Source organism: Meleagris gallopavo, chromosome 2, assembly GCF_905368555.1.
Source record: "Meleagris gallopavo chromosome 2, MGAL_WU_HG_1.1, whole genome shotgun sequence".
Taxonomy (NCBI): Eukaryota; Metazoa; Chordata; class Aves; order Galliformes; family Phasianidae; genus Meleagris; species Meleagris gallopavo.
Genome location: NC_139405.1, coordinates 62,474,372 through 62,488,050, shown reverse-complemented (window position 1 = coordinate 62,488,050; position 13,679 = coordinate 62,474,372). Strand labels below are relative to the sequence as shown.

Sequence of the window (13,679 nt, the reverse complement as noted above, 5' to 3'; positions counted from 1 at the left end):
GAATTCTGTTTTTTTTTTTTTTTCCCCCCTTTACCTCTCCCCTTTTGGAAATGAGCCTGTATTTATTTTCTTTAGGATATATCTGTCATCAGAAGGAAAAACTTCCCGGAGGAATTGCAAGACTTTTAAATACACTGTTTCACAAAGAAGGAAAGCTAATTGTTGCAAAATGTAGGAGTCTGCATAAGCTTAGCTGTAGGCTTTGGTTTGTTTTTGTCATGGTAAGATTAGATTTCAGTTATAAGAGAAGGCCGTGGTCAATTTTATTTCATGAAAGAAAAACATGTTTAATCAGCTAACGTTCTTAACATAAAGTGACATCCCATTAGAGCTAGAATATAGTTGGCTGCCCTTTACAGTTTGGTTTCTGATGTTTGCCAGTTGTTATATTGCAGAGAAGGTGCAGTGTTTCCTGGGTTTTGCCTTTGCCACAGGAGCCCGTTCTCACCTAGAGTTGGGTTTAACTTTTTTGTTGGTGAATGGGTAGCATGCTGGATGGGAATCCTGAATATTGAAGGTTAACTGCATTATGGATTTGACTTTATCAATATGAAAGGTTGTGTGTAAATTACCTTGTATGATGCTGGTATGTCACTAAAGCAGTTCTGGTGTTGGCAGTAGAGAGAGAAATGAGAAAGTTCAGTTCTCAAAAGCAATTTGTGTGTGTGTTTTCAGCTGTTAAAGAATACTTATTTTATGTGAGCTGCTCTTGGTCCTCTGATTCCTGCATATCTCAACTAACAAACCTTGTTTTCATTGTAGATTGATCTCAAAGTCTAGAACTTGTATATGGAGGGATGTCTAATGAAACTAAAATGATTAGTTCAGCTGCATTTGATTCAGCTTAATCAAATCTCTTCCGATAGCTAGTTTAATTGTAGATGTCTATCCCAAAATTAATGGAGTTGAACTAATCCATGTCGGGATTATTCTTATTGTCCCTGTGTGGGCGATCCTCAGCTGTGCCAAACGCACTGTGTATCCATCACTTGATCTCTGAATGTATGTTGCTGCTGTTAGCCACCTCCCCAGCTTGCTCTGTGAGATCTGTGGTATAGCTGTGATGTTCTGTATGGCTGTAGTCTCTGGGTACTTGTACATAGTGTGTAAAACAAATTTTATGATAAGGGAATCATTTTATTGAATTTTATTATTGGAAGTTAAATCTGAATCTGTAAAACAAGAAATCAATAAAAGACTATAATCTTTCTACAGCCTGTGGTTGATACATGAATACTTCTATACTGTAACCTTACACATATTGCTGCACTACTGAGAAAGTAGGGAACCTCACATTTCATGCCCTTTTTATACTATTCCTAAATTATTTGTTATATTGAAAGATCTAGAGATTTTTTTGTTGTTGTTAACCACTCTCAACTTCTTAGAAGTTCTTTTGAAAGCTTTACCATTGAGAATGTTTACTATAAAGCTGTTAGATAGCCCTTGGAACCTGTGAAACTCATTCCTGGTTAGTAAAGAGCTTACTGCTTCTGGCTGCTGCTGAGTCAGTCCTGAGCTGGGCTTCCAGAAGTCGCTGGTTTGGATCAGGGTCAAGTTGGGGGTGTGGAAGAAGCATCTGCAGATGTGTTGGAAAGTGTCACTGGGAGTCTTGGTGACCATGAACCAGCTGTGGACCATTGCTACTAAGACAAATGATCTGGGCTGTGCTGAGTGTTACCAGCAGGTCAAGGGAGGTGGTCCTTCACTGACGTCTGATGAGACAGTGCAAATCCAGCAAGGGCTGTACTGTGAAATGGAAAAGAGTTATTTTAGAGAGGATCTTCACAGCAAACCATCTAAAATGGCAGGGGGTCAGTGTCTGATACTTTAGCTGGTGCTTTAACTCAGAGGAAAGCAATAGATGATTAAGCACAACTGGGACTGCTTGGCTCATTCCACATAGCTGAAGGAGCGTGCTGGGTCCTGGGAGTGGTGAGTTTTCAGTAAGCCTGCAAATTAACACTTGGGTCTCAGAATCCCAGCTGTTGACAGGAAAGCAATATTCTTTACTCAGTTGTTTCACAATAGAGGTTTTTCTCTGCTGCCTCTCAAAACATTTTCAGGTTGTTTTTTTTTTTCCACCTTCCTTACCCAGTGATATTGGCATGCTGTTCCTTGGAAATGGAAGCTCCTGATGGGAAAACTGTAGCATTACTGAAGGTAACTGTTTCGTACACCCTAGATGATGCAAGTAAAACTACCAGCGGACAGTGAATGCAGAGGAAATCCTGTGACTTTTTTCCACATTTGTTTACTCATGACTTCATAATTGCCAGAATTAAGCTGCTCATTGAAAATCAGTTTGGTTGTGTCTGGTGCGTGGTGTGCTTCAAGAGGACGGGGCTCTCAGCTGGCTTTTAATAGTCAGCACAGCACCAGTGGCTCTCCATCCATAATGCAGTTAATATTCATTATTGAAATTGTAAATTAAGAGTTCACTGTATGTGAAGATTCAACAGAGCCAAGTTCTAGCTCATGCTACGCAAAACTTCCCAACGAGTGCTGCTGTGATGGTTACAGTTTGTCCTATTTTCACCACACCATGAGTGACTAAATAGCTTATAGCTATTTTCTAGGAGCTAAGCTGCTTTGATAAGCTTGAAATTCTAAGCCAAACGAATCAAAGACCACACTTCAAACATCTGCAGAACTTTTCCCCTCAGATCTGACAAATTTAAACAGAGACTTTCAAGCACTTCATCTGCTGTATGTTCTTCTGTATGGCCTCACTGAATTCTATTGAATCAATTTGTGGAGAGCCTTAGGATTGTTCCTTAATTGCATGCAAAACAACTTTTTCAGATGATGAATAATGTTACGTATTATAGAGACGCATGCCTCAGCCTTATCTTTGAAGCACTTCACAAATTAATGTTTAATGGAACTGTTTGCCTTGAGGTTTTTGCTGCACTATCTAACTGGCTGAACATGAACACAAGCTGGGGCTGTTTCATCTCCCTGACAAGCTTTGCTGCTTTAATATGGCATGTGTTTTCTGGCTGTGTCGGTTTTCAGTACTTCTCTTTCTTGTGTTTGTCTCCTTGGTCTGTAAAAAAAAGCTTAGGCCTCCCCTTGCAACAAAAACAACAGAAGCCTCTAATGGATCGATTGTTTAGGAAACATTGTTTACAAGAATGTTTACTTGAGCTAAACTTTTGGCTGGTATGACAGATTTGTAATATAGCTTAAGTGGGCATTAGAGGTTTGGTAGCTGATAAAATGGAAGGAAAGGTTTGTCTTGCTCCTTGGCTGCAGGTATTTATTGTAAGTTTAATGGAAATTTTCTGATTCACTTATCAAAATTAAAAGCTTCCTGTGGGAATTTGGGTTCAGAAATTCTACAAATGTTGCCTCTTGGTTGGCGAGTTGCCTACTAATTTCAAGAACACAAAGGCATCTGAAAAAGTGTCTGCTTACACCAGGACATTTTTGTTAAACTGATTTCATGAGCTGTTCTGCAACTGACAGCTCTTGGGTGTAAAGGAAAGGCTGAGAAGGTTAGTTGTTCAGCCTGGAGAAGGCTCTGGGAAAAACTCATGTGCAGTCTTCCAGTACCTAAAGGGGACTTTTAGGGAAGATGGGGAGTGACTTTTTAACCAGGGTCTGTAGTGACAGGACAAGAGGGCATAGCTTTAAACTGAAAGAGGGGAGAGTTTAGGTTAGATATTAGGTGAAAATTCTTTACTCAGAGGTGGTGGCCCCTGGCACAGGCTGCCCAGAGAAGCTGGCGGTGCTCCATCCCTGGAGGCACTCAAAGGCAGGTTGGATGGGATCCTGGGTGGCCTGAGCTGGGGGTGGCAGCCCTGCCCACAGCAGGGGTTGGGGCTCAATGGGCTTTAAGACCCTGTCCAACCCAAGCCATTCAGTGATTCCATGATTGTTCTTCGTGCTTGGAAATTGGTGGAAAGTCTGAGACAGGGGGTTAGTGAGAGAAAAGGAAAGCAGGAAGGGACTGAACTGTTCTAAGCAGGGGATCTACAGTGATCTACAGATCACTAGCCATTGCTTAGTCTCTCACCTGCTGGTGAAGGAAGGCTTTAGAGAAAAGGCCAAGCATTTTGCTATGGGCACTGTCGGTTCAGGAACATCACTTGCTTTTGAATTTGGAGAGGAAGCATCAAGGCTGGACATTCACAGGCTTCACTTGCAGACTTTATGCATAGCTTGCGTATTTTAAAGCAGTTTCATCTAATAGAAATAGTGGTCATCTCCCTTGAGCACTAACCAGTGCACCTGCAAGACCTGCAGCCCATTTTGAGGTGAGTGCTCTGCTCCACAGCTGCCTAGTAAGCCCAGCTCACTGCCCAGCAGCTGCACTGATATCAGCCAGGGCCATGCAAGGCACCAGTGATGGCAGTACTGCACTGGCAGGTCTCTCCCCAGACTGCCTGACATGCTGAGAACATCTCTTGCCTCCTGGTTCTGTTACTGAAGCCCCATATGTTCTGCTTGAGTTCCTACGTGCAAGCACATTCTGGAGACATAAAACAGCATCTGTGATGATGCTCACTACCTTGTAACTTCTCTCTGTGCAGCTGCTTCTGGCCATGTTTTATTTAACTGGCTCTTCTCCAAAGCTCAGATTGGCTTCATTCTCTGATGCTTAGGGCAAAGCTGAGGACACACGTGGGTGGAAGGCTGAGGTGAGGGTTCTTCCCATCTTTGGCTGCCTCTCTCTGTCATCCCATCATCACCACCAGAGAATGCCACATTGCCTGCACGAGCATGAGGCTTCCACCTGGCCATGTGCTTTTTTCTTGCTCTTGTGTGACATTTTGTGTTGATGCTTTTTTCCAAAATAAATGAAGAGGTTGTCTTTCTTTAAGAAGATGCATCTGGTTCTGTTAGTAGCGAATTTTTAAAATGGAGAGGTGGCGGCAATGCTGAAAGAAGAGATCTGGGGGGGATTCATTTAAAGGGAAAGAGAAGAAAAAAATTAAGTTTCTATTTATGTATCAGCTCTGATTTGAATTTGAAAGCGGGAGTGAAAAGATGGAGCTTCTCCTAGGTTCACCAGCTCAGCTGTACTGCACACGGTGTGTGTGTATGCAAAATGATCTAATTGATGCTGCAGCAGTTGTGCAATATAACCAGTTTGGTGTTGCTGAGCTATTGCTTTCCTCTCTCCCTCAGTATCCTGCTGGTGGATTCTAAACCCTGATATGCCGTGACTGTGCTTATCCAGTTATCTTTTTTTATTTTTTTTTCTCTGCGATATTGTCAAGTGAGTTTGTGTTTCTTACAGGAAAACTGAGACCTGTGGTTTTTACTGCAGTGGGATGGGGTCCTTTGCATTCATGAGGAGCTTACAGAGGTGGACAAAGCTAATGCAATGTGGTTTGCATTGTGTAAACATTTGTGCAGCTGGGGGAGGTGCTTGTGGAGACCTGCAAATATGGAGGACAGCAAAAGAAGCTTGCTCTGAATTTCTGCTATTTTTAGCATATGTTTGAAAGTGCTGCTGTTATAGGGGACTTGAAGGTGGGAACTGCTTTATCCATCAAGATCCTGTAGTCAATAGATTGTCTCTAAAGTTCCACAGCAGCATCAGACCCATGCTTATCTCCTGGGGACATCGCTTGGTTTTCACCCTTCAGGTGCCTGGTGTGAATGGCTGTGCAGCAGCTCTAGAGAGGTGACATCTCCACTAACCCAGACAGACACGGGAGCTCTGCAGGTCCTGTTTGGACAGGGTTTCCAGAATGAAAAAGAGAGCACATCTAGGAAAGCTGCATGGGTAACCATGCAGTTACTGTGTCTTGAAAGCTCCTGCCTTCTTTGTGGAGAGCTGCCCTCCTCAAGTCCATCACTTTTTGCCAATGAAGTGGAGGAATCATTTTGCCTTCACTTACTGACCTGAAAACAGCCAACTACTGAAAGATCACTGCTCTTACAGTAGGAGCCAAAACTCTCATCAGGTAACAGCTCTGTCATGAAGTTAGCAAATGGGAGATGACCTCTTCTCCCTCTCTTCAGACATATTGGTCCCGGTAAGCTCAGGTACCTCACATCGCCATGGCCAGAATTCATTTTCCAACAACAGCCCACAGGTGACCTCTCATGATGTCATTCTGACCTTAAGTTGTTTGCAATCCTATGCATTGTGTCAGCTTATCGTGATCATTATGCCTCTCAGATCAGCAATCTATTAAATGCTGTAGCACACGTTTTGTGCAGGAAATGAAAGATGCAGCGTGATTGTATCATCTGCACTTTCAATTTTCACTTTATAAAAGCTGCTACTGTTAGGTGTTGGTTTTTTTTATTATTAAAAAAAATATATTTATATATCTACCTTTGTTCTCCAGATAAAGAATGGGCTGCAGTTCTGTTGATGCAGAATTGCAGTGTTCCTAAACAATGTAACAACATGTTCTCTATTAAGTTAGGCTACTAGTCTAAGAGGATTATGTCTAAGAAACAAGGAGAAAATTATTGCATGAGGATATGGAGATTCTGTTCGTTTATTTAGAAAATTGCTTTGAATATGGGTTTCAGTATCTTAGAGTGCATTGTGTGTTAAGCAAGCACCCCGCCTTCCCAGAAAGCACATTTGTGAATAGACATGCCAAGGCTGCAGGAGTTACTATAAACAGAGGGGGCACCCGCACCTCTCTAAAAAGAGGAAAAATTAGGATGGCTGTAGAGAACAACTTGAGCTGTAAATGTGCTGAGAAAGAAAGGAGCGTTTAAAATTAAAATCTCCAGATTAAATCTGTACTGATTTAATGTACAAGATTCTGGATATTCTGTGTTCAACATAAACCAGGAGACACAAGGGTGTGGACGTGAGGTTTGTGCTGTTTGGCCTTAGGGAAGGCAGCCGCAGCTGCAGAGCGCCCACTGTCTCTCAGGAGGGAGCGGGATCTCTGCAGAGGTGACTGCAAAGGTCACACACTGCCACGCTGACGGCTGCCCAGTGGGAAGCAGGAGGAGGGAAGAATCGTATCGTATCGATTCCAGGTCATGTTTGAGGGTTTTTTATATCTGTTTTAGCACAGCATAGTGCTGGGAGTCCTCCTGGGGCTGCCCTGTGGGAATGCAGCATCGCTTGTGTGAGCTCAATTCAATCATCCCCATCCTTCTGCAGTCAAACTGCTGTGTGAGGGGATGGCGTCCCGTCCCCAGGCTATTAAAGAGAGGAGCTAGCTTCCTCTCCCTTTTATCTTTAAAGCCTCTTTTGTTGTTTGTGGGATGAGAGAAGAAAGTCGCCTGCAAAGGGCTGGAGCAGGTTTCTAACATCAGACACAAGGACGGCAGGAGGACATCCTGTGCTGCAGAATTTGCAAGCATGCAAAAAATGAGAGTTGGTGATATTAAAGAGGACAAAAAGAAAGAGCAGCTTCAAAGTAAACTGCTCGGTGACATAGTTTTTAAGAGCAAACTGTTGTGTTTGAGGATGGGTTTAGCAGGGTGTACAGTTAAGGAATGGGACAGAAACTTAAATAACAGAGAATGAATTCTTCCTGGCCACATGGAATCTGCAGATCTGGTACCCCTATGGCCCTGTAAATAGAGAAATAGAGGGGAGAAAAAAAGGCAAAGTCTTTCTGTGGCTATTTTTTATGTCAAACACAATGCTGAGCTGGCATCCCAAAAAACTTTACTTGCAAAAATGAACTGTCAAACCACGCTCATGCCCTCAGCGACCCAGCCTGAAATAAATAAGACTATTAAAAAATGTGCTGAGCATCCTTCTTCAAAAATTCAGGCCTTTAGGTACAGCCAAGGACCACTTTCCAAAACTTAACATAAAGCTTTAGCTGCCCTCAGTACCTTTGTGCCACTCAGCCCTACAGCAGCCTGAGACCCCAGCATCAGGGAGCCTTGGGCAACTCTTCTCAAGAATCTGACAGTGTCCAATGCTGCTGCTCCAGTTGATCCTTCCGTGTCTTTGTTCAGCCACCCATCGGTTTGGTCTTCCTCAGCTGGCATAAGGTCAGTGTAAAATTCAAAAGATGCACTCAGCATCTGGACAAAAATACACATTATTTTTCTAGTGCATTTGGATCTGGTAGGTGGTCACCACAAAACACATCTGCCTTTCTGATTCTCAGGGACTTACTGTGAGCGTATTCCTGCGCTCACAGTTTTGTCTCTGCACCTCTCCGAAATACCCATGAGGTGCAGGCTGCTCTGTACAGATCTGTCACTAGGGCAGGTATGGTAGAGACTGTAGAATCATTAAGGTTGAAAAAGACCAGAAGATCATTGAGTTCTGCTGTCAACCCATCTCCAGCATGCCCATTCACGTCCCTCGGTGCCACATCTACATAGTTCTTAAACACTTCCAGGGTTGGTGACTCCACCACCTCCCTGGGCAGCCCATTCTAGCACGTAACCACTCCTTCTGAGAATAAATTTGTCTTAACGTCCAATGTGAATCTCCCCTGGTGCAAAACATGAGGCCATTCCCTCTAGTCCTATCACCAGTTACGTGAGAGAAACCAACTCCCACCTTGCCACAACCTCCTTTCAGGTAGCTGCAGGGAGCAATAAGGTCTCTCCTGAGATAACCAATATTGTTGAGTTTGGAGAAGGAAAATCACAGAAAAAAAAAAAAAAAAACGGAAAAACGTCGATATGTGTTGAATGCAGAGAAAGTTCCTCTAACTTGGGGCTGGATAGGAGCATAGGTGAGAGAGTGTAGTTCCTTGCTGCCAAGATCTTTGCTGTCCCCATCTCCTGCTGCAAGCTCGATCTGAGACATCCTACTGTACTGCCATCCTTAAGTTCTTATTATAGCAGAACCTAGAAATCCCCTTAAGCCTATTAAATGTTTGTCTTGAAAGATGTAGCATATGGTGCTTGTACATTCTGCTTCCAAGATCCAGAAGAGCATCTCCAGCTGCAACATTCAGAAGGCTTTTCAAATGTTTTATTCAATTAGGATGGTTCTATTAAGTGTTTTATTCAATTAGGAAAGAAAATGCACAGACAGTGGAAACAGACAAGTACCAGGGGAAGGGTATGAGGAAGCTGCTAGGCTGAGTAAGAATGGGGTAGGAAAGCCAAGGCCCAGCTTGAACTAAATTTGACAAGGGATGACAAGAAGAACAAGAAAGGCTTCTACAGGTATCTCAACCAGAAAAGGATGACACAAAACTGTGGGAGGTGGTCAACACACCACTGGGAGGAGATGCCATCCAGAGGGACTTTGACAGGCTTGAGTGGTGGGCCCAGGTGAACCTCATGAGGTTCAGCAAATCCAAATGCAAAATCTTACACCTGGATCGAGGCAATTCCCACTACCCATACAAACTGGGATATGACAGAATTGAGAGCAGCCCTGCTGAAAAAAGAAACTGCAAGTACTGTTGAATGGGAAACTGGATGTGAGCCAGTAATGCGCTCTTGCAGCTCAAAAAGCCAACCACATCCTGGGCTGCATCAAAAGAGGCATGACCAGCAGATCAAGGGAGGTGATCCTGTCCCTCTGTTCTGCACTGGTGAGGCCTCACCTGGAGTACTGTATCCCAGTGTGGAGTCCTCAGTACAGGAGAGAAACTGACCTGTTGGAGTGCACCCAAAGGATACTACAAAAATGATCCAAGGGATGGAACACCTCTCCTATAAGGACAAGCTGAGAGAGCTGGGGCTGTTCAGCCTGGAGAAGAGAAGGCTGTGAGGTGACCTGATAGTGCCCTTTAAGTATCTAAAGGGGAGCTATAGGAAAGAAGGGGACAGACTCTTTAGCAGAGTCTATGGTGATAGAACAAGGGAAAATGGTTACAAGCTTAAAGAGGGTAGATTTAAGATAAACATAAGGAAATGTCTTTTACAGTGAGGGTGGTGAGGCACTGGAGCAGGTTGCCCAGAGAATGGTGGATGCCCCATCCCTGAAGACTTTCAAGGCAAGGCTGGTTCAGGCCCTGGTCAACCTGATCTTATCACACATGTCCCTGTTCATTGCAGAGGCGGTGGACTAAATGACCTTTAAAGGTTCCTTCCAACTCTAAGGATTCTATGATTCTATCTTCAGTGATTAAATATTTGGTTAATGCCTTTTTTACTGAGATATTTGTTGTCAGCTTTTACTGTGAGGGGTGAAAACCCATTGGTCGTTTGTAATACTGGGTTTAAGTTTTGTCCCGGGGTGGATGCTAGCTGGATTTAAGCTGGGTTACCTGGAATGGAGAACAGTAAGGAGTAGACACAGAGCAGCTCCTTCACCAACTGCTTTCCAGGCACATACACACTTACTGAGTTTTGATAACATGAGGAATTTTTCATATAGAAAAAAATGTTGCATTCAGCTGTTGTCTGGGCTCCACTGAAATAAAATGTTGGTTTCAGGTCTATTTGAAACTACGTTCAGAAATGGCCAGCGTCCCTTTCCGTTTGAACCTCAAAAACTGAGGCAACATAGTAATGAAGTACTGGAAACTTTGAGCATTGTTTAGGATAGAGCAGCAGAACAAATTAATGACCTTGTACACTAGATGCCCTCTTGGATTGTGTTTCTCACGTTGTGTGATTTTGTCTCTAAGCTCCCTTCCTTGCTTTCCATCTACTTTAAGTAAAAATTTAGTACGAATGTCTCCAAGAAGTACAGCTCTGACAGATGTTCAGGAGATAAATATTTGCACTCAGGGTAATTCACAAAACAGATGTCATTCTGTTGATATAGGATCTTTCTATATTTTGTGTTTTCTGTGCAAACATGCGATTCTGGGAAATAAATTAGTTTTAAAGCAAAAAGTAATTAAAAATTTGTATCTGAAACTGCTGGTATTGCTTCTAAAAGTCACAGAAATAGGATTTCAAGCAAAGCACACTTTTTCAAATGTACTAAGGATACAAAAAGTTGATGGAAAAAAATTATGTTTGAAATGATATATGAAATGGCAAGCCTGTGTGCTACTTCAATTTACTACAAAAACCAGCAAAGCAGAAAGGAGAAAAATTATATTATGGATGACGTATTACAAGGAAAGGGAAAAAGGAGAGGTGAAGTGTTTATTGTCAGTTTTGGGCATTTCTGTGGCAGAGCTAAGATGACTTGGCAGAGTTGTGACAAGCCCTTTGAGTGGCTGCTCTCTGGTAGCTGGAGATAGAGACGTGGCTCCCTCTAAAAAGAAGATGATTGTCATCTTCCCTGGCATGCCAGCCCAACCCAATCATTGTTACGTAGCTGCCTGAGTGTCTGCACCATCCCAGCTCACCTCTCCTCCAGTAGTGCTTTATTACTCCCCTTTTCATCTCCACCCACCTCAACACTACACCCAGAAGCCTGTGATTTATTTGTCTTCTCCAGTCTCCTGTGTGAAACTTGGGGAAGGAAAAAAGGAAATGTCTGTTTTTCACTTGTGAGCCTACTATTTCTTTTTAATTAAAGAGCTTAACCTTTCTGCGGAGCTGAATGTAGGACTGATGATTGCACTGTCTGGTAGGTGTCCTAAGAAAAGGGAAAGAGTACTCTTTCTTCTCAGAAAGAATGGTGAAGCACTGGCACAGGCTGCTCAGGGTGATGTTGAAGTCACCATTCCTGGAGGTGTTCAAGAACTGTGTGGGTGTGGCACTGAGGGACACAGTTAGTGGGCACGGTGGGGATGGGTTGCTGGTTGAACTAGATGATGTTAAGTGGTCTTTTTCAACCTTAATGATTCTGTGATTCTATCCCTTCCTTGTCCAGGCCTTAGCTTATCCTGTGGTCTTTTTAGGACATAGCGCTTTCAAAAGCCTCCTGACAACTTCAAAGTATGATGGTATTTGTAAACTCCTGTTAGCTGTTTTTCTTTTCCTTCCCTTTTTCGAGAGGAAAATCTTGCTCTGGAGACCAGAGACCAGTCTGTGGTACTGGGACAACACATGATGGGCTTGGGGAAATGTCTCAGCCAGCACTGCTCTGCTGCTGTGCTTCTGGCAGGGGTGGAGAGAGGCCTTGGTGAATAGAATCATAGAATCATTAAGATTGGAAAAGATTTCTAAGATGCCAGTCCATCCCCCCTACCTTCCTGCCCCCCCTCCCCCCCCCCCCCATGCCCACTCACCACATTCCTCAGTGCCTCATCTCCTTGTTTCTTGATCACCTCCACGGACAGTGACTCCACCACCTCCCTGGGCAGCCCATTCCAGCATCTGACCACCATTTTGGAGAAGTTTTTCCTAATATCCAACCTGAACCTTCCCTGGAGCAACCTGAGGCCTTTACCTCTCATCCCATCACTGGTCCAGAATGGTCCAGAGGAAGCAAAGCGAAGCTTTCATATCTGATACTGTGGCTTTGAAATCCAAACAAGAAGTGGGAGATCAAGTCCGATGTGAAGTGTTTCAGTCTCTCCTTTAACAAAGAGAAACAGCCTGTCAGTGCTGACCGGGCACGCTTACATCACCCACCTCTCAGTGAATCACCGACAGCACCCAGCAGGTCGGAATTCTCAGATTAACGGGGCCGCTTCACGTCGGGCCCACCAGGAGATGGAGCCCGAGAGCCTTTCGGCAGCTGTACCGGCAGCGCCTGCCCCGGCATCGGAGCGATGCCCGGTGCTGAGCTGCGACACGGCGCTACCTGCAGCCCGATGCTCGGCGTGCCTCGGAGCGACGCAAGCGCTGCCCGCAGAGCGCATCTGGGAACGCTGCAGAAACACGGAATTGTTCTCTTCAGTAACACACAGTGATGAAGCAGATAGAAATGAAGAAGAGTGCTTCTGGTTTTGAGAGGGAGGCAGAAGGTAAAAAACGAGCCGGTACCAACCGCTGGTGCGGGAACTGCATTGCGTTTCATCTCACCGTAGCATTTTATTCGCACACACAAAAGACCCTCCTCCTCATTTTTTCTCAGTGATCACAAAGCAGGGGAAAAAACAAAAAAAAAAAACAAAAAAACCAAACCAAAACAAAAAAAACAGAACACGAGCAAACAAACAGAAAACAGAGAAAGGAGGGGCAATTCTTGGATTTTGGGGGCTGAACCTGCAACCAAAACTCTCCTTCCAAAATGCCTCTAAAAATGTTCCCGTTGCTGTGAAGAAACGACAGAGAAGGCAGTCAGAACCAACTCCTCAGCAGAGAACCATGCACGGATGAGAGGTCATTGGGAATTTGCAGAGATTAGCATCTAAAGCCATCTGCTCTCTGAAAAAAAAACCTGACCCTGTACCATACATTGTGTGGGAAATCCATGCAACAGCACCAGAGTCCCTGGAGGCCTTATTAGGCAAACCACAGGATATCCATGAAAGAGAGTTGAAATTCAAATTATTAGCAGCTCGCTCTCAGTAGCAGCCACGTTCATGTCCACCACAGGGCCTTTTGGGGTGATTTTTGAAAGTAATATCTGAGTTAATTCTCTGTTAAGCTCTGTTGGCATAGATAAAATTTCCACGGAACCCAGTCAGGTTCCATATCATATACTGGCTACCTGGTAACATACTTAAACATACACATCCCTACCTAACTGTGATGATGTTAATATACAGCAGCAAACAGCTGTTTTTTAGATACTTTTATGATAGCTGTATATTTGTATATTGTGAAAGAGAATTTTCTTTAGCTTAACTTTCACACAGAGTAAAGCTGCTCTAATAAAAGTCAGAGTGAATTGTACTGCTAGAGGCCAGCTATAGGCCAGCTTCTAAGGTACTTGAAATCTCTCAGCATTCATTTTGCAGCTGTGAAAAATACTACAGATATATATAAAGCCATAATGCCAGATTGGCTGCTGCTACTGCCTG

General features: G+C 43.7%; 1 long non-coding RNA gene across 1 annotated transcript; it reads right to left on the bottom strand.

Annotated features, from left to right (window-relative positions):
• Nucleotides 1-3: 3 nt before the first annotated feature.
• On the bottom strand, nucleotides 4-13,340 carry LOC146545002 (uncharacterized). The gene is made up of 2 exons (XR_014881429.1): nucleotides 11,997-13,340; nucleotides 4-1,749 (listed from the first exon to the last, which is right to left on the bottom strand). It is a non-coding gene; the product is annotated as an uncharacterized LOC146545002 (long non-coding RNA).
• Between the last annotated feature and the right edge of the window lie 339 nt (nucleotides 13,341-13,679).